Raw genomic sequence first — 22,774 nt, 5'->3', positions numbered from 1 at the left:
TTTGCTTCTGCAGGTCATTAAGAGACATCAGTATTACACCGAGACTAACTTAACAACTCCTGGTAGCAGCTTTAAGATAAAGACAGCAGCTTGTTAGCTTAATTCAGCACAATGACTGGAAGCAGGGAGAAACAGCAAGCATGACTTTGTCCAAAGGTTAAAAAATCTGACAACCAGCAACTCTAAGGTTATAAATTAACATGTTCTATTTTAATTAATCAGTAACCAAACAGCATCAGACATTTCCACTTTCTCCTTGCTAAGCACAGTCTCTTGTAGCTTTATATTGCTAGCTACCTCTCATAAGTTTATTAATTGACCTGCCATGTTTCTTTATCCTTTTACTTCTGTTTGGTAACACATAATACATACTTAATTCAAACAATGCAAATATTTTCAAATAAAAATGCTGATTAAAGAGTCAGACCAAAACATTATTATATTTGAGGATTAAAACAATACAAATTACCTTAGTTACTGTATTATAATTCTATTAATCTAATTAAACCCATCAATATTGTATAGATGCTGTAACAACAGCCTGTGCATCAGTTAGCTAGTGGTATGCTAGCACTAAACATGAGCAAATTAGCTCGCTAGCTAATCTAGTAATGCTACCATGGCTACTAACCCATCACTATTTGTCAGAGCTAAATATTTAGGTGAAAGAATAAAGAAATATGTCAGTTTTATTAATATGCTTTACTGCATTTACTTTTTAGACAGTTGTGTTAAGCGCTTCTTCCCTGAATGCTTACAGTGGATTAAGCTAGCGATGCTAAAGAGAAGTGGCCTACTGATGCCTTTAAATGTCTCTGTCTGTCATCTGAGCCCCATAAAATCACAATGTGTTGTTTTACACTTCGGTTTAGACAAAGTAGATATAAATAAATGAGCTTTAAAGGTGTTGCATGGTAGGTGGATGTGTTACATGTATAAGCTAACCAGCTGCTGGCATGTAGCTCCATATTTTAACAGACAGATATTAAAGTGGTATCAATCTTCTCATCTGACATTCAACAAGAAAGTGAATAAGCATTGAAATCTTTCTGTTCAGATTCCATTCTTTTGCGAGGAAACAAATGGGATTATTGATCGAATACCCCTTTATCTCCCCTTTCATATAAAGACGTCTTAGAAATTTCATCCATCAACAAATACCTTTGATTCCACCCATGCGCATCACAGCCCCGCCTAATCAAAACACAAACCACAGACGGATGAAGAGAAATGGATTAGAAAGTCAGTTTCTTCGACGCTCTGCTCAGAATTTATTGATTGTCTTCCCTTTCCGTCTCCCCCTCTTTTCTTCCCTTTTCTCTCCTCTCTCTCGCTGAATTTTGTGAAACCGCCGTAATCACCGGCAATTTGCAGGGCGCCTCGCAGCTGGACTCTTGCCCGCTGCTGACAGAGTGCGAGCATTGTGTGTAAAGATATGTGTGAGTGAGCGTACAGCGGAGCAGGGGAGCACGCACACACAAATTACTTTTTGTACTGTATGCATTATAAGCATTTGTGCCTGCATGTGTCTAAAAAGGGTCTGGTTAATGGATTTGGTGTATGGGCTGAGGTCCAGGGAGGGACAGAGAGAGATTTTTTTTTATAGATTGTTGATTATCGAGGGTGGTCCTTCGACTTCAATCAAGCCGAGGCCCGGATGCGTTCACCTACACGCACACACACCAATACATTTTGAGCACATACATCTTTAGTTCCTCTGAGGTTGTGAGTCTCTATCCTCATCCTGTCCATTGCATCACACACTGAGAACCACATGAATATCACATTTCTACAGTCTGAAGACCTAAAAATTCAAAATAATTGGTTTAAGTTTCGCAAAAATCTCGTCTAATGATGGAATAAACATATGCGCTATTATACATTAACAGCATTATCATGGATCTTTGCATATTTATTATTAATCATGCTTAAGCCTGTTAAAATTTGTGTCAATCATTCACACTTTTTGAGGAATAGTTTGGTATTTTGGGAAGTAGGCTTATTTGCTTTCTTGCTTGAAATAAGAAGCCTTGACAATGAGCCATTGATTGATTGACACACATGCAGACATATCAGTGTTAAATTAAGATGCACTGTTCATGTTTTTATTTTGGGTTAGGTAACAATTAGTGGGACAGAACATCATAATTAAATTTAATTGTGGTGAAATCTGGGACTGTTTGCTACATAATGCTGAAAAGTGGGACATTATAGTGTTTTACAGATATTTGTTGGGACTCAGACGCCCAGTTTGCAACCCGGATAATCCCAGACAAACATACTGGAACACCTTGGTCACTGTAAATGTTCTCATATCTGTTCATTAAATGTGAAACTACATCCAGAAGTCAGTTAGCTTAGCTTAGACTTGAAACAGCTAGCCTGTGTTTTCTGTCTATGTTATATCTCGCTTCTTAAATGCGTAACCAAACAAAGTCAGGCTAGTTTCCCCCCCACTTTTCAGTCTTATGCTAAGCTAACCATCTCCTAGCTAAAAAACTATGCGTACAAGCCTCTAAATCTCATAAATGAACTTTAACACGATTAACAAAACCAGCTGCTGGCTGTTGCTTCATATTTAACAGGAAAATGACACTGAAAGGTTGAAAATTTTAATAACTGGCCACATAAACCAAATCCAAATTCTTATAAATTGTACAGACATAATGTACATTACTTTTAAACAACATTGACAGTACTTAAATTCATGTATGTGCTGTTTTATTCTATTTTTTCTGTTTGTGACTTTTTCATTACCTGATTGAGGGTCCTAAGGGACAGAGGTTGTCACTCTGAGACAAATTGTAAGTAATACTGGGCTGAATAAACAGATAAAATTAAAATGCTGAAGACATTTTCAAATTAAACAGGTCCAGTTTTTTTTTCCATCCTATGTTGGAGGGTTGGAAAAGGAGAAACATAATCCTGACTCAAAATGAAAGGTCTAACACCTTGGAAAACGGCCACAGCACACTTTAGAGAAACTGTGGGTGCTGCTGGTTGATTTTGCCCTGCAAGGCCGCAGCTGTCAGCTTCGAGACTTTCAAAATGATTCTGTCCAACAGCAGCTGGAAAATCCGCTGACATTGGATGTGGGGGCAGAACTCCTAACGCAGCTCTGGTTAAATTTTTTATATGAGACTGAGAATATCGCTGGCTGGACTGAAAAGTACGTCTGTGTCTTTGCAATTTCTTGCTTTGCCTTTTTCATTTGGCCGGACAAATTGGGAATGAAATCGACAAGGAATTCCATAACGTGGCACGTAATATCAAGCAATTATGTAGTGATCATTGAGAGGCCGTGGATTATTAGGCTTTTTATTGTCACGGATGTTGTTAGGCTCAGTGCCAAACATGATTGCCTCCCATTTATTTTCAGCTTGGTTTGTATCATGTAATAGCCATAATAAGCAATTATGTCCTGCTATTATCATTTTTTATTATATATTTAAGAGCTGTACAAAATCTATTATCAGTGTCAGTCATTTGATGCTTTACGGAGAGTCTAATGTTTATTATTACACAAAAAATAGGGTTGCTTAATTGATGGAAATGGCTGAAAACCAGATGAAATCACACAATAGAGTGCAGATCTCTGCTGGGCAACATATGGTGAAGCACCTACTGCAATGCCACCACAACTGGTAGATGCAAACAGCGGAGATTTGCAAAGTTTTGAAAAAATTGAAATATTGTTTTTGTATAGTGTAAGTTTTCTTCAAGATGCATATAATATAGAGTAATGGTGCTGTAACCGAGCATCCTGTGTCACCTGGGTTATTACGAAACAGAACGATGAGTGCAAACATCTAAATTTAAATATTTTTATTAATTTAGAACATTTTATTTACAACATTACAAGCATGCAGGCAGCTTTACAACAATCCATCAATCAAAACCTCTTCATAGATCAGAGCCTGCAAATGGAAGTTGTAGCTATTCAGGCGGTTAAGGTTTTTGCAAAGAGCAAAGATTAGATTGCCCCCAGTCGTACGCAGTATCATGTTCAATTTCTCATGTTTATAACAAACCAAATGTCATGAAAACTAGTTCAGAATTAAGTGAGTTACAGTCTGCATCTCTCATTTGTTTACTAGGAGACCATGAATGCTCCAATACAGTGACCTTGCCAACGCATAGCAGAGATGGTGGTCAAGCTAACAAAAAAGGGGATTTATTCATCTTGTATCATGCCTGACTTTAGTGGATCGTAACATATCGGGTATGGAATTAGTGTGCAGATCTTCCAGTTAAAGATGAGACAAAAGTTTTTTTGGTTTTGAGCCATGACAAGGACCAAAATATGGCCCTTTCATCTTGTTTTTATTTTTAGCCTAGCAGTTGTTGACTTGCAGCCCCAACCAACCAGTTAAGAAGGGTCAGGAGTCAGCGATCAATAACACAGATTTTTCAACATTTTTCACAAACTGTAAATCAACGCAACCATGAGAGATCCTTGAGCATGCAGTCAAAAATGTGCACATAAAATATTAGGCTGCTGGGACCAGTAGTATATACAAGATTTGCTGCTGACAATATGCCCGGTGGAAATAATAATGAACCTCATTCATTCACACTCATCTTGTTCACAATACCTTATTTCTCTTCAGATCCTCTCTATGGACAAAAGAAAATGCATTCACAATAAAAATGTATACATGTGATAAGAAAGGACGACACAGAAGACAGTCTCTTTCAATCAGGCACTGACGCACAATGGATGCAATCCTTTCCATGGAAACATCATTAGCTCCGACAGCTGATAGGTACGATAATAATATCAGGACAGCTTGGTGCTATTTGCAATAGACTTAGCAATCATTAGGAAACAAAGAGTTGTGGCACAATAGTGTAGGAATGCACAATTGCCTGACAGGCTAATAAGGAAATGTGTCTTTAATAACCCACAAGGTCAATAAAAAAGGAGCATTTTATAATGATGGCTCATTTATTTATTTTATTCCACTCGTTTACGCGGACGCAGGAAGAGCAGATGAATGGGAAGGTTAAAAACATAACAGCTATTAGAAAACAATACAAGGTCACACACACACACGCCCTCTTTTCATCTTTCACACACATTCCCACGGTCCCAAGATACCACGCGGCCATCTTGCGCTCGGCTTTTTCACACCGTTCATTGGTTTTCTCCCAGAGATGACAAGGACACGCCTCTCCAGAAGGCGACGGAGGAAATATCATGATTTCCAGATACGCATTCTGTACTCAAGTAGAAGCACAGATACTGTATAAAAACTGTGTGAAAATACTGTGTAAAAGTAGAAATACTGATTCAACTCCAATAAAAGTGAAAAAGTACAGGCCCTGAAATGTTCTCAAAAGATAAAAGTAAAAAGTTGCGCTCTCAATTTTTTCTGTCTTGCTATATCTTTTACATCATTTCCAGTTTGTTACATTTTATATGTAATTTTCATTTTGATGTCTTTTATATAGTTTTTGTTTTTTTGTATTTTACATGCTTGTCCTCTTATTACTGTCTTTCACACTGGTTGCATTTGGTTATGTCTTTCTTTTTCTTATGTCTTATGTCGTTTACATCACAAGGTTTTTTGTGTTCATGCCTCTTTTACGTCTTTATTTTTGTCACATCTTTTAGGCCGATTTGCTCTTGTTATGTCTTTTACATCATTTTGGTCATATTACATCTTTTACATGTGTTATTTTCGCCTTGATATGTCTTTTACGTTGTTCTCGTCCTGTTATGTCTTATTCATCATTACATCATTCCGTCTTTTACATAATTTTTATCTTGTGACGTCTTTTACGTTGTTTTTGTCTTGTTATGTCTTGGTACATCTTATGCGTCATTTTCATCTTGTTATGTCTTCTATGTGTTTTTCGTCTTGTTAGATCTGTTGTGTGCGATATGAACTGATGAACACACTCTCTGGGTCCCAAGTTGAAATTGGTCTTGGTGATGGGAAGGCAGCACGCAATGATGCAAAATAAAAATAATCCATAATGCAATAAAACTAAATTAACATGCCTGTGTGAAAATGTAAGGAGTAGGAAATACAGACACTAAAATGTAGAGAGGCGACGAGAAATCACGTGTGTGTGAATGACACGTGTGGCATGTTTTTGTGTGCCTGTCATGCAAAATATGTTGTCGCTGATTATCCCTAAATCCTGGAGCCTGTAAGTCTGCACTCAAAGCACTCTGCTCTGGTCCCAGCAGGACTGCGGGCTTTTTGGACAGCTGATAGCAGTGCTGGCCGCAATTTTTCTGTCACTTCACTTCATTTTGAACTGAAACAGCTTTTTACACCATCCTGTTATTTGATTTTTTTATTGAATTTAAGTCGAGTTGATGTTGGTCTAGTTTTAGGAGGAAAGGAAGTTTATTCATCATAATAATTTAAACCATCTTATTGCTTCTGTGGCGATGTCATCTTGACTTTTAATGTTTATTTATTTGTTTGATTTCTTGTGAGTGACTGGTGTGATGAGGGTGCCATAAATAAAGACCAAGATTTCTAAACCTGAAATGTAGTTATTGCAACACAACCGGTCCCAGATTTCTGTTTCACAATGACGATGCATGACGGTGGTTGTCATATGTGTATCATGGTGTGATGTGTTTTATGTCGGGATGGTAATGATGGTCAGGTGGTCACACTCAGAAATGGGACGCTCAAATAAAACGGCAGCCAGTACATATGATGCATTATATATTAAATATGGAGCCTATAGTACCACCCCACCTTCACTGTGATTGGACGGCTGGGTAAAAAAATGACAGTAGTAGTTTCAACTCTCTTCAACCAGAAAAAACCCCAAACATGCAACACTCAGGACAGAATAATGTGTGTCAGACGTGTCTCCAACCCTTGATTTGAGAAACTCTCAAAAGATTTTTACATGTTTGTTCAGTACAGAGCATTAGGGACAGGCATAAGATAAAAAATGAGAGAAAGAATGTTTATTTTTTATTTTGCATTTTAGAGAATTAGAATATAGTTGAAATATCAAGATTAAAACTGAAAAACCATTTTACTTTTATCCTTGACATGGTATTACAACTTTATTCTCTGAGTTTCGACTTTATCCTCTAAATGCAAAATAAAAAAAGAAGAGAAGAAATAAATAAAAATCCTTGAAGGTGGCAGTACACTCCCTCAACAAGTGTAAACACGTGTAAACAAGTATTAGCTCGCTCCACAGATCTACTTCACAGGTCTTGAGCTTTGGATAATGGCTTTTATCAGATAGCGGAAACCTCACTGCACACACACACACACACACTAACACACATATAGCACACACTTTTGATTTATCACAAAGCTATTTTTAGACGCCCACAGATCTTCATTTAGTATCAGCCATGAGCTCAGACGAGTCTCAAGGAGGAGCCTTTTTTTTTTTTACAGAGCTGAATAATTACGACGCATCAGTCTGGTAACGTGAGAAGGATCCATTTCTAATTTCAGCTTATTCACTACGCCATGTTTATAATAGGAGCGTAAATGCATCTTTAAATAGAATATAGATATTGTTGTTGCTCATACATCATGATGCTAACAGCCTGAGTACATACATGCAGCCACACACTGTAACCAGCACTATTTTCTGATAGTCCCATCAATCAGGACAGACAGACTGCTGTTAGCTGAGGCTGTACTTTCACAGTGTGTGTGTGTGTGTGTGTGTTTGTGTGTGTGTGTGTGTGTTTCTCTGTGTGTGTGTGCAGGAGTGTCTCGAAGACTGACAGGGTTCTCAACACAGCGCAACGTTTAACGGGAAAAGCTGCGAGGGCTCATGACAGGTTGCAGCGGTCATGGTTTATTTGACAGGCGCTCCCCTCACAACCCCGTCAGACGAGCGAGCGCTGGGAATGACGGCCGACATCGCCGCGGCGCCGACACCACCCCTGCCATTTCGGGAGGTTTCAACGGGGTCAGCTGAGCCGCTGATTGGTGGGTTACGTCAGGTTCAACGTGGGTGAAACCTACTCATTTGCGCAGGAAATGCTGTTCTCATCCATTCGTGGTTTGCACAGCCAGTGGAAAAAAATAAGACTTTTTAGATTGCGTTTGCTGATAAACGTCTAAATGTCAAATTGCTTCTCAGACAGAGCTTTACTTGTTGCAGACAGTAAGAACACGTGCACAGGACTTGACGGTGAAGCCTTTCAGATGTCAGAACATCCTGAAAGACCAAACCAAAACACATCAAAATGCACATAAAAATTAATTCATGGCTGAAGTATTGCATGAGAAAAGGTTGATATGAACTGATATGCTGATATGAAATGGCAGGATAAACACCAGTGTAACCACTGACACAAATAAGGTCCATTTAGTGCTGCAGAGCCAACATGCACAACAGCAGCACCCTGACTCTGTTTGACCTGAATGAAACTCAACCTAAATTAGTATCACTGTTAACACCTGTGTTTACTCTGCTGTTTCATATCAACATGGTGCCATGAAAGAGTTTTTTTTTTTTTTTTTTTTTTTTTTTGCAGCTGGCAAACAAATGGTTTTATTTTCAGTCCGCGACCTTTATTCTTCTGCTCTTATTACAGCCATGCGGCCAATAATGCAGCCTAAAAAAGCAACTTCAGAGGAAACCAGACGCCTAATTCGCATTTCCTTTTTTTTTTTTTTTTGCATCATTTCAAAAGTTTAAATTCGCTTGATAATAACATGGAAACACAGCTATTGTGTGTTTCCCTGGGTACATTTTTGTTTTGTTTTTTTTAATGAATGAATTCTTGGTATGCAGGAGAGATATAAACAAACAGTTGCGAAAAGCTCTGCAGGGTACCTTTAAAATAGCAAATGCATGGTTTACATTAAACACACAATATGGAAGTTCTGCTGCTGAGGGTCTCTCACATGAAAACTATAACAAAAGATGTAGCTCAATGTTGTGAAGCAGTATGAGATCATGGGAGTTGTTGTTTTCATTGTTAAACAAATGCAAATGAAAATCAGTCTGACATGAATCATGTTCACAGAGGAAGTAATGAAGTAAAGTTTTATTCACAGTATGTTTAGTCATGCTTGCTGACTTCCTTCCACTCTTCTTACACCGCTCTGTTTGCAAAGTCCGTTTTTAGTATTGTATTTATTTTGTGTGCCCTCGTTTTTCCTCTGCAACATGTCTTGCTGCATTACCGCCACCAACTGTCCACCACTGGATTGAAATGTGTTGCATGCCTGTGTATGTAGTGCGTTTGTACGTACATGTGCGTCCTCGTTGGTGTGTGAGTTGAGCAGAAGTTACAAAACAAAACAAACATCTCTCCATAGCCGCACTAGTGATCAACAACTCAACAGGGTGTCTTTTAATTCAGTGACACATTGAAGATGCAGTAGGAGGTAACCTAATTACTCTCATGTGGCTTTGTCTTCAAACATACGAGCGAGGTTTTTACTCACGGCAGGTGCTCTGCGAAAGAATACCACATGGGAGTTAATTTTTTGTGTTTTCAAGAACAAACAACTTATACAAGAAATAAAACAACGGTAATCTAAGCTGCTGTTTGTCCCTTTAAAAATGTTTTAGTCCAAGCTGTCTTCTGCAGTAGTTTTTAAGGAACACACCTTAAAGGAATAATTAAGAGTATTTTAAGCATGGTTGTATGAGACGGTGTGTTACCTACAGGTGACGTAGGTTGGTGTGCCCCCAGTTTGGAGAAGCAGAGAGGAGTACCAGTACAGAAGCTATGCAATGTCAGAGTCTGCAACAAAATGTATTTTAGCCCATTTATAAAGATGCACCTCAGAAAGAAAATCAAAGTCTGTATGCTATATTTAGATTTTTCTGATGGGAGATCTTTGTTATATAAGCCAAATTCCATTGGCAAAATCAGTGATTTTACCTGGCAGAACACAGGAGTTGCTGGTCTACTGCTGCTTCAGTCTGTTAGTTTGTTTGTGTTATTGTGTAACTTCTGTGTTTTAAAGGGATAGTTTGGATTCAGTGAAGTCAAGTCCCCAACACATGACCAGTGGTAAAAAATGCTTTGCGCTGACTGTCCCATTGTTTTCCTATGGAGAGAGCGGTGGCGCCCGATGAAGTGGCACTGTTACCCTCGGTGTGGCGCACTGCTCGGATCTGACGCTGACCGCTGCGCTCAAAGTTCAAATTACTTGAAGGAACAATGAAGGAACAAGTGTGACCAAGTGTTCCCTTCCAGACATGACCAAAGTAAAGTGTTTCGGGGGTCCCCAAGCTCTTTAACACAAAATTACTGTTTTCACCTATAGAGTTTGGTTGGTTTGGAGAGAGCAAGTGGTTTTTAAGTGGTTAAAATACCTTTTCTTAACTATCTGAACTATCCCTTTAAGTCAGATGTAATCTTTACGTCTTCTCAAAGCAACAGGATGAAGTCACGGTAATAATGAAGATATGAATTTATGTAGGCTGTTTATGCACAGACTCCAATCGAGTGTCACCGAGTATCATGAATAAATGAGCATATAAAAACACAGCCATCATGCATGCAAAGTGCTGAATCACATTATGAATGAGATGTTGATGTTTTCATTGTGACACTGAATATGTATTTAGCAGCTTAGGATTTTTTTTTTTTTTATGTTAAAAGTTCTAAATGAGCCATTAAAAAACATGAAGTGATGTGTGTCTATTTAGAAAATAATTAGTGAAAAAATAAAGTAATCAGCTTTACTAACATCTGTGTTGAAACTGCTCAAATGTTTTCTGAAACACTGTAAATATAATGAGGCAAAAAAGCATAATTATGCTGCATTGCGCGATATACAATAATAACCTGCTGCAGTTAGTTCATAGCGTGTGCATCATACAGCTCAGTGAAATGAAACTTGCTTGGTTGTTCATATACAGGAGTCTGCTGTACTCAAGCTAATTAGATGATTTACGCTGAAGACAAACGCCAGTATATTTCTTCTTTTAATGAATCCTTTGGCTTAACCCTCCTACACACACCTGCAAATGAAATGTAGCCTGTAGTGTGGCAGCGTGTGTGTGTCTGTGTGTGTGTGTGTGTTGTAGTGCTTTCCGCTCAGCAGAGAGGTGAGCTGAAGATGTGTTAAGAAACTCGCTACTGAATTTGAATATTTAACCAGCTTCCATTAAAACACTGATTAATTTAAGGGTACTCCAGAAGTTGCCGGAGCATGAAAGAGGAGTGAGATATAGAGAGTGTGTGTGTGTGTGAGCAGACGTTGTTGGTAAAAGTATTTAAACTGTGGACAGAAATAGTCATGAATTACAACAGTGGATTAAAGGTCCAGTGTGTGAGATTAAGAGGGATCTATTGCAGAAATGGTGCAGAATATTCATAATTATGTTTTCATTCGTGTAAAATCATTTGAAAATAAGAATCGCTGTGTTTTATTTATAGCTATAGCATGTTTCTACAGGAGCCCAGAGTGGACAAACAAAACAGGCTCTTTTGCATGACTTTCACAACCACCCCAGTTCTCCCACATCCTTGGAGGAAAACAAACATTTATGGCAAACTAACTAGGTAACTAGGAGGTGAAAATACAGACACTTCCTAATTTTAAGGGAAGAGCCGCTAAATTAACAGTTTTATAGGCAGGTGTGATCATTCAGGTAGAAAATTCAATAGGGTGTAGTTACCTTAAGAAGAACCCTGTCTCCAAAGTTTGAGTAAAGTGGGCGCCGGTGCAGTGGTTAGCTATCACAGCTTCCTAAAATAACACTGATGTCTGAAACAACAAATCTTGTTAACCATCAGTTAAAGACTGCATCCCCCTCCTGGTGTAGCAGGAATCCTGCTGATCAGTGAGACCGACGGGCAGTCGGACATCTCCAGCATCGTGGAGAGTCACAGCATCAGCAGCACGGTGGACAGTAATCATGACGCACACTGTGCAGACTGTTAGAAAAGCTCCAACTATAAATCAGGAGGCTGCCGCTGCCCAGAACTGACTCCCGCACAGTGGGGAAATACTACAGAGTGCATCTGTGTCCGTTTTATTTTTATTTTTTTCTTCCCCCAGGTGACTTCGTTCATCCTCACAACTTCTCTCAGCCCCTCTCTCATGCCTCTGCTGCTCCACATCAAGTCCTGTTCAACCGTTGACGACTTCAAATCTAATTTAAAGACTCAGCTTTTTTCAGTTCAGTCTGAGGCTGACCCACGATTTCTGTCAAGCCCCCTCTTAACTTGTCTCTAACATCCTCTTACTGAATTTTAATCCGTCTGTTTTAGCCAGCCTATTTTCTGATTGTATCATGTTAGTTGTCTTATGTTTAATTTTTTTAAATCTTGCATTTTTTGCACTTTTGTTTTTATCATGTAAAGCTGTGTTGAGACAGATTCTAACCCATCTGCCTTGACTGACTTGACTATTTACATAAATTGAAACCACAGAATAATGTAATATTAATCGCTCCTTGGCTTGGTGTACTACTGTGGTGTACTGTTACCGAATAATACGCCAGGGGGTGCATAAACAGTGTACAAAGTGCTCACTGCCTATAGAAAACAAGCAGAAAAAGACACAACTGACTGCCAAAACTGTGTGATTGGAGCCTAATCTTCTAAAAGGAAAATTCTGCACTTTTCATGTGGATGTCCAGTCAGTGTCACATTGACAGGAAGCAGTTTCAGCTTGGATTTCTAGTCTCCGCCTCTAAATAACCTTAGATGATGATTATGATGATGATGTTTTGGCCAAAAAAGTAAAAGCTAGAGGCTAGGGTGCTGATACACTGCAACATGGGAATCAGAGGCTCGCTCGCAGTGCATCTTGGTACATGTGGGCACTGCCAGCACAGCTTAAGTAGCAGCTTTCTTGGTCAATAATGAGCACACAGAGACTACTTCAGTACTGAGTACTGCTTCAGTTTACCATCAACACTGACCGGAAAACGTGCAAAAATCTTCCTTTAATGTTGCTTCTGCATGCACAGCACTTCAACATGTGGAGAAAGCTTGATAAGCCTGTGGTGCCTACAGGTTTCTAAGCTATGATTGGACAGTCTCTGTGTGGGGGGAGGTTTTAAGAGAAAGGTCATTTCCTAAATATGTATATGAGATGTGGTTATTCAGTTTCCCTACAATAATCTGAGTCTTTCTAACAAATCTCTTTCTGTCTTATCTGTCAGTGTCCCTGATGATGTGAGGATTTCTCTTCACAGCATGGGGGGAGGGGTGACTACTGATGCAGGTAAAAGATCTCTGATGGAAGCCGCGTTGTAAAGCCTGGAGGATAAGCATGATTCTGGGATAATTTTGGCTCACTTTTGTGTTGCCAGAACCCGTGAAAACCCTCACGGTCGGACATATTTTTATCTGAAGATACAGTAGCGAGGATTCCAGAGAGTTTGGCTAATGTAATAATAAAATATTTATTACCCTCAAAATGAAAAACACTTTTCTCTGACCACTGTTTGTCAAGGTTGAACACAACTCATCTGACAATTTCCATGCCGTTACCACGACTCAACAATCATACACAGCCTCCGATGTAAAAGCAGCAGCCTTTGCATTGCTCAAGGGCACATTTACGAAATGGTTATTCACTCCCTCCCACACAGGTTTCATACATATTCTCCGTTCGCAGAATGAGCAACATTCTAGTCACAAGCTTCCCTGACCTTTCAGCTTCCACTGCAGCCATTTAAAAGCAACACGATGCTTTGAAATGCAAACAGTGACCCCTCTCCTCACACCACCTGCCAATCATACCGCGCATTACAACAGACAGGTGTTCAATCAGCCTATCGGATGGCTAGTGGCACGTACAGATGTTACCTATGCCCAGGAGATGCTGTGAGTGGCAGGTCCAGATGTTGGAGGACACTTAAAAAGCTAATCACCTGGAGGTGCACACATGCTGGTGCAGATAAAGACATGCGAGCGCACACGCGGGACTTCTATTAATTACATATGATGGAATTGACATGATTTGATAAGAGCGTCATTGTGTAATTAAAAACCACACATCCACACAAAGAAAAACAATCCTATACCCACATAAACACACCAGAGACAACGATGGATTCTCTTTGGAGAGATACCTGAGGCGCCATGCCTTCCTCTACAGAAGACACGTTGTCATGGCAACGGGCTGAAGCGGCAGCTAATGGCCTTCTTATCAATTTAAACCAAATGACTCTCAGGCACAACAACGGCCGACTCCTCAACCTGTCGCACTGCACAGGCAGGCGCAAACATGGCTCAGCCGTCCGCCTTTATCCTCGAGATTTACTCAGATGTGGCCCGAAGAGGGAGAACACACGCCTGCAGATAAACAAATTAATGTTGAGCATCCACATTTCCACTCCACGATATGGTAAACTTGTTCATATATGCTCTGCTATGCTATGTTTACACACACAAACACACTCCATCATGTTGACAGGTTCATAAGGAGATTTCAGTTTCATCTCCATCTCTACTGGACACACACACACACACACACACACACACACACACACACACACACACAGCTATGTCCCAGCGGAATCCATCTTCATTTGCTGTGTTTGAGAGCAGCCCTGAGATTCAACTCTTTTCTCCTCCATAACTCATCTTTATGTCTCCAGATGCTCCTCACTGGTCCTCTCTACTTTTCAGAGAGCAACATTTCACACAACAAGTGGCAAGGACACCACTTCAACTCTCAATTATTCCTCTACAGATTAAATAAGGAAAACTTTTCCATGAGAAAACGTTGAAGAAAAAGCATCTTACTAAGTTTTTAACCACCAGGTTCTTACTCATGGGTAAATGCCAGCGAACAAAAGAAGAGTCGTATATATTGATCATTTATCATAATTAACCACAGGATTACACAAACTCTGGTAAATCTAGTTAGAAGAGTTTCTTTAAGTATAGTATGCTTCTTCTTCTTGCCACGGCTTGCTCCTAAAACCTGCATTTGAGGGAGAGGCTCTGTGCGTCTTTCTGCATGTTTTCAGAGATTTGAGCATGTGCATTCAGTTCTCACACCGTGCTGATTTATCACCGTTAACGTAAAGGCCGACTCCGCCTCAGCCTCACATTCTGGCTGTTTCACCTCACGTGATATCCACTCTTAAATCTCCATTTTTGGCCTCCACCACATCCTGAGGAAAATACTTAGCTGCAACACACTCAACTGTGTTCACCAGTCAGTCGCTAACTGAGTCTGTCTTTATTTGCTGTTGAGAAAGTCGTGTAAAGTTTAGAGTTTTTGATGGCCAAAAACACAATGAGAGCACTGAGAGTGAACTACAGTAAAGTTCTGGGACAGGCAGCTACACAATAAGCTAAAGTTAGAGCTGCAGATTTGGGTGATAGTTTGATAGATAGACTGGATTCATTGTTACAAGCGACCCTTTTCAAATTGTTGGAAATTGGTTTTTCTTTGTGAATTACTTATGCAGGAAAAGAATATATATAAGGTTGTATTCAATATTGTCTCTATTTATATTTTAAACTAAAACTCACAAAATAAACTCTAATCTTTGAAGTCTCTTTAACCTGCTAATGCAGGGCTCTCTGATTAATATCCTCCCATCTGGCTGTCACTAGTTTTTTGGAAGCAAAGTGCAGTTAATTATAAATGGGGCTGTCTTTGTAAAGTACGTGTGCGTGTGTGCGTTTGAAGGGTGTTTGCTTGTGTCTGTCTGAGCGCACACAGGCAGGTGTGCTGAGAGTGATTAATACTTTGGCAGACAACAGAGCAGAGAAGCAAAATTAGATTAGAAAGACGATATTTTTCAAGCTGTGTACCAGTGCCTTTTGTTTTGTTTTGGGGTTTTTTTTTTCATGCAAATGGTTCCAGAGGCAGAAATAAACATACAATACAAATGCAGTAATATGAGCACATTATGCTAGTGGTGGATGAGGTAGAGAAATTATGCAATATTTAACATTCTGAACTAATATGGAAAGGAGACGGGAGCAGAGATGTGTTTATATATAATTCAGAAAACTGGGGTGGGCCAGCATTTCTGAAGGCCTGTGATCTGCTGGGGGGATTTGGCAGGCTAAGCTAAGCTAAGCTAAGGCTAGACTGGGCTGCACTAAGCCGGCTGGTAATAAGAGAGTTGGTAGAGAGTAATCTGTCAGTGTGCCAAAGTGGCGCTATCCTGCGGGAGCTCATTAGCTTAGCATTCTGCCTCGGCGGTCCTGCCTTGAATGAACGGGAGCACAAAGACAGAAACAAGCACTTGTCGTGCCTCTTCCCACAGATCACTCCTCTGTCCGATGTCTCTCTGTCGTCTCTCACTCTCCGTCCTTCTTGTTTTATACCCTTCGCTTGCTTCCCCGTCTTACTTTTCTCACTGGCTGAGTAGTTTAATGTGACACTTCCACACCATTTCACCAGTCATTTTCCAAACCCTACTTTCAAAATCATCAGACATGATGTTAAAGTGATGGTCTGAATTTTTTGTAGCGCACACCCAGTTCGGAGAAGCAGAGAGGGGCACCAACATGGAAACTAAGCAATACACTGCTAACCGCTTTACTTTGTTGTAGGACAACCTTTTCTGACAGGAAACTGCTGTTATATATGTCAAATATCGCATTCTCCAAACCTGCCCAACTCCACAGGCAAAATCATTCATGTTACCTCTCAGAACACGAGAGATGCCTGGCTTTTTGTTCTGCGAGCTAAAATTACTGGTTTCATTTATTTTAGTTTGCTTGGTTTGTAGAGAGCGATATTTGGCATATATAATGATGGTTTCTCACCTTAAAAGGCTGTCTGACAGCAAGGTAAAGTGGTGAAATTATTTGAAATATACCGTACACTTAAATTGATATTGATGTCTTGAGGTAGACATTTTTTTAAGTGGCTAAAATAAGTCTTAGCTTCCATGCCGGTACTCCTGCATGTCGACTGGCAGCTCTGTCCCATCTTCAGCTTGTTCAAAATGCCATAACCGACCGCAGAAACCATATCACAGCGATCCTTGCTGCTCTCCAATGGCGTCCCGTTAAGTTTTGAATAGATTTCAAGATCCTACTCATCACTTACAAAATCCTCCAGAGCCTCGTCCCGCAGCACATCTCTGAACTTCTGCTCTACTCCACCACTAGACAGCTCAGATCAGAATTTACGTTCATGCATTTTGGCATTTTGTTACAGTATATACTGTTACTTTTCGTATGTATTTACTGTGCAGCACTTCCTAACGTTGTTTTAAAAGGCGTACTTACTTACTTATAGTAGGTAATGTACTGACTCATGTCTCATCTAACTCTGAAAGTCGGCTCACCAGTACCCGTCAATGAGCCAAGCAGCCCTCGCTGAAACTCCCAACTTGGCGCTCCATCACAGAGATCCTCTTCTGACTGAAGCTACTTCACTCAACTTTCTTTCACTTTTTGTTTCACTTTAATGGCAACTCAAACAGGAAAGGGGAGAAAAAAAAAGTTTTCCCAGGCTAAACACTTCTCTCCGTTTTGTCAGAGCTTTTGTGCGCCATCTGTTTCTCCCTTACAATTAGGACTCTCTGCCTGACAGCCGGCGAGACGTTTACATCTCCATTGTGGAGCAGCGGCGCTCCACTTCGAGACAGGTGAGCCAACAGTCGAGGATTCCCGTTAATAGACGTGTGGGGGTGAGAGCCAGCTTCTCGCTGGAAATGACGCTCTGCCTTGTCCCGGTGGTGCTCTTTGACAGCAATGAATCAGCCCCACCTGTGGAGTCTGATATATGGGCTTTAATTAGAGGCTTTTTAACTGAGATGTCAACTGTGTGAGGCGGGTTATTAAGACGGGATTGCCTGCACTGCCTTAATGATAAGTAATGAGTATGCAACCTCTGTGGAAATCAAGCTTCGCTCCTGGATCTTGAGCCAATCAGGTTTCCTCTTACAAGATGTTTGCTCTTGATGACATTCAGAAACATAAAAACTTAAGTAAAGTACGGATACCTGAGAAATCTACTCAAGTACAGCAACAAAGTACTTAGCTGCACCTCAGCAGGCTTCAAAATAATATTTATGTTTATACACTCATGCATACTGAAGCAGATACAGATGTTCTCTGAGTGATTCTGCGTCACTGAGATGATACCATGGGAAAAGGAATGACACAAGAGACACGTGAAAAATTGAAGCGCATGAAAATATCGGTTTTATGAGCTCTGTGAATGTACACCTCCATTATTTAACAGTTCCTGGAGTGCAGCGTAACCGATCAAAGCCCCTCGCACTTCCACTGCAGGGAAGTTCCAGCGTTCCAGGAAGGAAAGTTGTCACTGCACCGCTCTTATCGAAAAAATGCTTTTGATCATTTACGATCACAGGACAGCATGCATTATTCTGCGTCACACACGCACATCATGTGCACTGCAGCAGGCAGATAGATTATTAATCAAGAGATTTGCCATTTGCGAGTCACTTTTACTCACTCCAAAGGGACATGCCTGGGCGATTTGTTCACACGCACCCAGATTTGAACACAAATGTGCATCTACACAGAAAAAAACAAGTAAATTGACCAAAGTTACTCACATACTGTACATTACATAACAATTCATAACTAAATGCACGGCTAAAACCCTTCCATCACTAAGATTTTTGTCCAACGAGAGATCTTTGTGTGATTTACAGACTAGTACAGAGGAGACTAAATCCGACGAACAGAACCAGCCGGGATCAGTGGGGGGGGGACCGGGGATCAGAGCCCAATCCTCTCCGACATACTTCACATGCATTTCTGCCTTTCTGCTGAAGCGGTCGGATGCTGCGCACACTGAGAAGAAGGGGAAATTTGTCAGAGCTTCGCGGGCGTTAAAAAAGGCAGAGAAGAAGAGAACAGGCAGTTAGCTGTGAAAGGAAAAAGGGGGGGAAGACTTCCTGTCAGTTTTGAGCACGAGCCGAGGTACAGTGGAGGGACACGCACCCTAGAGGCGAGGATATCTTTGAAGTGCAGCTACATCAAAGCGCACTTCCCTTTCATACTCATTTTTAATCTCTCTCGAACCCCTCCAGTCATCGCTCCTTGTGTTTACTGCTCCCCCTCAGTAAATGAACAGAGTGACTGACACACAGTACGACGTGCTGAAGGCTTTGTCTACCTGAGGCGAGCGGAAAGCTACACCTGAGCTCAAAGCTACTCTCACGCTACAACCCAGGGTATCAGTATGAGGCCTGATCGTACTGACTTCTTACTTGTTTTGTACAAAACAGTAAAGGTATGTCTGTCTTACACTGAACCAAATTTGATCGAACTCTAAGGTCTACTGGTGCATTTCTGACCTTTTGCAAAGCTGTAAAATCCAACTAATTTTGAGTTGAGGAGTAAAGGGCGATAGATATATTGTTTCAAAAATCTTTAAAACTCAAGGATGGATGGTCGAGTCCACGCTGCAACTACAAATATTTTTGTGATAAAAACTGAACATACTTGTTTTGTTTACAAGAAAAGTTTAACTTTTTTTTCAGCATGTTTGTGTGACCTTGTGGATTCAAGCAGCAAGTTTTGGTGACCGAAATGTTATTATGCAGTGTGTATAAAAAAAAACTGACCCACAATGTATAGAAAACTTTATGGTATTCTGCCCATTAAGTGTGAAAAAATATTACTATTCAGTATTTGCTGCTGTTGGAGTCTCACAGATGTGTGTGATGGGAATCATGACCAGTCAAAGGCCAAACTTTAACAGACACCTGTGCAAAGATGTGAAAGAATTTTATATTAGCGCCCTCTCATTCCTTGAGAATCATACAAAATAAAAGCTCCGCATGATCTTATTTTTTTCATATTCAGAAATCGTGGGCCTTTCGCCGTAAAGCTCTTCACGCGCCTGCAGCGAGAAATGATATACACTGTGATTCCTGTTATTGTGACCTCTGACACTCATTTGAATTCCTGCGGCTTTGCGTATAATTCAGACGCCTCATCTGCCCTGGCTCTCCAACCAGAGGATTGAGGAGCAGCGGAGACGTGAACGGGGATGTTTACCGGCGGGGAGAGGGGAGATTATTAAAGCAACACACACACACACACTCACATAACCGCACACATGACCACATCTATCACCCCCGTGTGATTGGCCGTGAGTTGAATTCATATTGTCTGGTTGCCTCTTAGAACCATCTCATAATAAACCTGGTTGATCTTTTCCACACACCACCAATATCACCACATATCTATCCATCCATCTGGAAAAGAAATAATCACGGCGCAGCTCTAATTATGGAGATTTTTAATAGACAGACTAATAAAACATTAATTGAAAGCTATCCTCCAGGTTTTACAAAGCTTTTAGAAAACTGTGACCCAGATTATTTAACCTCATTTTCCAAGTGGAGACTACAACTATAAATACTCATTTTTTGTTTTAAACTAAAAAAAAAAAAGCAGGACTAGAAACAGATAAAAAACAAACTGTTTTGTTGCAGGAGGAGAAATGACGGGGGATTTCAAGCATGATGGACTCGAGCTGCATTTTTTTCCCCCTCCTCCCTCCTGCTCTTTCGTCTGTTTAGTGAAATGTTACAGCTACCTGTACACATACAGATTTAAAGCATATACACAGAATAATTTGCAGGCGGAGGGGTTGGGGGGTTGGGTATATCCTCTCAAATGCCATGAATGTTGAAGGCTTTTGTTGCCACATTCGTCACGCTAGAAGGACAAACATATGGTGGAGATAGGAGATCTGTCACTGCAGAGATGCGGCCCCAGATGTCTTTGATACGCTGAATATCCCAGTTTAAAACAGCTTACTTTCTTTTATCTGCACTCTGTGGAAAAGATTTAGTGAGAAGTTATTTCTTTAGAGCTCAAGAAATGATGGAAGATTCACCTGTGATCATGTAACACAGCTTTAATGGCACTACAACATGCTTCATGACGTTTAACATGAATCAGCAGCCGTCATGACACACGCTTAAACACACTAGCGCAGCGCTGCCTGAAGGAAGTGTTCATAACGAGCAGGATGGTGATGCAAACTATTTAAAAGCTGCACTCAAAAATATTTATATGTCAACAACAGATTAAATGACCATGTGTAATGTGAAAGGAGTCGGACCAGCAGGGGATTATCATCTGACTCTGCAGCTCCCCTCAGCTCTGTAGATCACTGTAGTGTCTTTCAGCTCTTTGTTTTGGTTTTCCACAAAAAACGGACACTTTACTGTTTTTGACTGCTCTCATAAATCCCATACAACATAAAGCCAGAGTATCGAGATCCCCCTCACACACCTGACCGTCTCAGTCGTGAGCAGAGCTCAGCTGTCAGTCACGATGCGAAACCCGCTTTATACAGCGTCAAATAACTAATCAACACCAAACTCATCAGCGAAATGAACACTATCAAGACAGGGAAAGTGAGACCGTGGTAAAGACCCAACACATCTGTGAGCTTAAGATATTTAAAACAGAAAAATTAGCTCAAATTGGGAATTAGTAAATGAAAAAAATGGATTACACCATCAATTACAATCATGGAACACACAAATTGTGGGGTATTACCCTTCACTGAAACTGAGGAATCTGAGATTTGATTTGATTTGATTTATTGTCCACCTAAGTGAAAACTTCTTCTTCTTTGGCTTCTCCCAAGGTAATAACAAATATATATGACGCATCACAACAAACAATGTGCAAGGACATAGTGCAAAGGACATGTAGCAGGAAATAGGTTATATAAAAAACACCAGAGAGCAAAAAAAAAAAAAGAGTGTCCCTGAGGCAGTCATTCTTTGTTCAATGGCTGCTTGGCACAGAGAATAAAGGACTTCCTGTATACGTCCTGGTTGCCTCATTGGACTCATTGAGGTATCTGTTCAGCCCTCCTGTACACAAACCTATCACATACACTGCAAAGTTGATTTTGTGACTTGCCAAACACCTTTCTTGCGATATTAACAATTCCGGAGAGCTCGTTTTTGCTCTTTGCACTCCAGTTGCCACGCCAGGCTGTTACATGAAATGATAAGATGCTTTCAACCACGCTTCACATTTCAAGCATGTGTTGTCTGATGCCAAAGCTTGTCAGCTTCCTGATTAAAAACAATCGCTGATTGGCTGTCTTTAAAAAGCTCACTGCTCACTTTCATCTATTGCTGTTATAAATCATAAAATGACCATGATATGTTATTGGAGATTGAGGAAATTAAGGAACGTTAAGTAGAAATACTCACTTCCCTGACATTCTATTCAGGGACAGAGGATTGTTTTTGTATGCCTGTTTTACATTTAAATAGAGTGAGTGTCTGTTTAGGAGTCATAAGAAATTATTAATTATCTTGAAGAAGCAACAGATGCTTATAACAGTTAAACTGAGCAATTTGTTAATGGACTAAGCTTTACAACGACAATTATAAACATCTGATCAATTTACTGTGTAGGACTTATTGTCAGTTTACGATGTTGCGCTCGTCCTGCAGTCCTGCAGTGTTCCTCCAGCCTGCCGGTCGCATTTCATATATTCAATGGGATTTCAGCCTATTTAATATGCAGTCTCCAACTCGCTGTTTGGACTGCATTACATATTTTTGCACACGCAATATTTCTCCCTTAAAGTTTAGGGTCTGATCAATGATTGTGTCTAAGTTCTTAAAATGTTCAACCTCTTCTACAGGCTGGTTATTGAATATGTAGTACAGCAGAGGTTCTTTTGTTTAGGCCGCATTCATTTCCAGTTTACTCGCCTGACACCATTCCTGCATTACAGCAACCCGGCTGAAGTAAGTCTGCTCATGTATGGCATTAACTTTCAGGAGAACAACAAGGGCCATATCATCTTCATATGTAAACAGTCTTTGCAAGACTCCTCTTTCAAAAGAGGTTTACAACCTCGAAGGGACTCATCAGGCTAAAATGTTATAATTG

The sequence above is a fragment of the Lutjanus erythropterus genome, chromosome 23, assembly GCF_056507025.1.
Source record: "Lutjanus erythropterus isolate fLutEry1 chromosome 23, fLutEry1.hap2, whole genome shotgun sequence".
Classification (NCBI taxonomy): Eukaryota; Metazoa; Chordata; class Actinopteri; order Lutjaniformes; family Lutjanidae; genus Lutjanus; species Lutjanus erythropterus.
The sequence above is the reverse complement of the archived record's forward strand: the minus strand, read 5'-3'. Positions refer to the sequence as shown.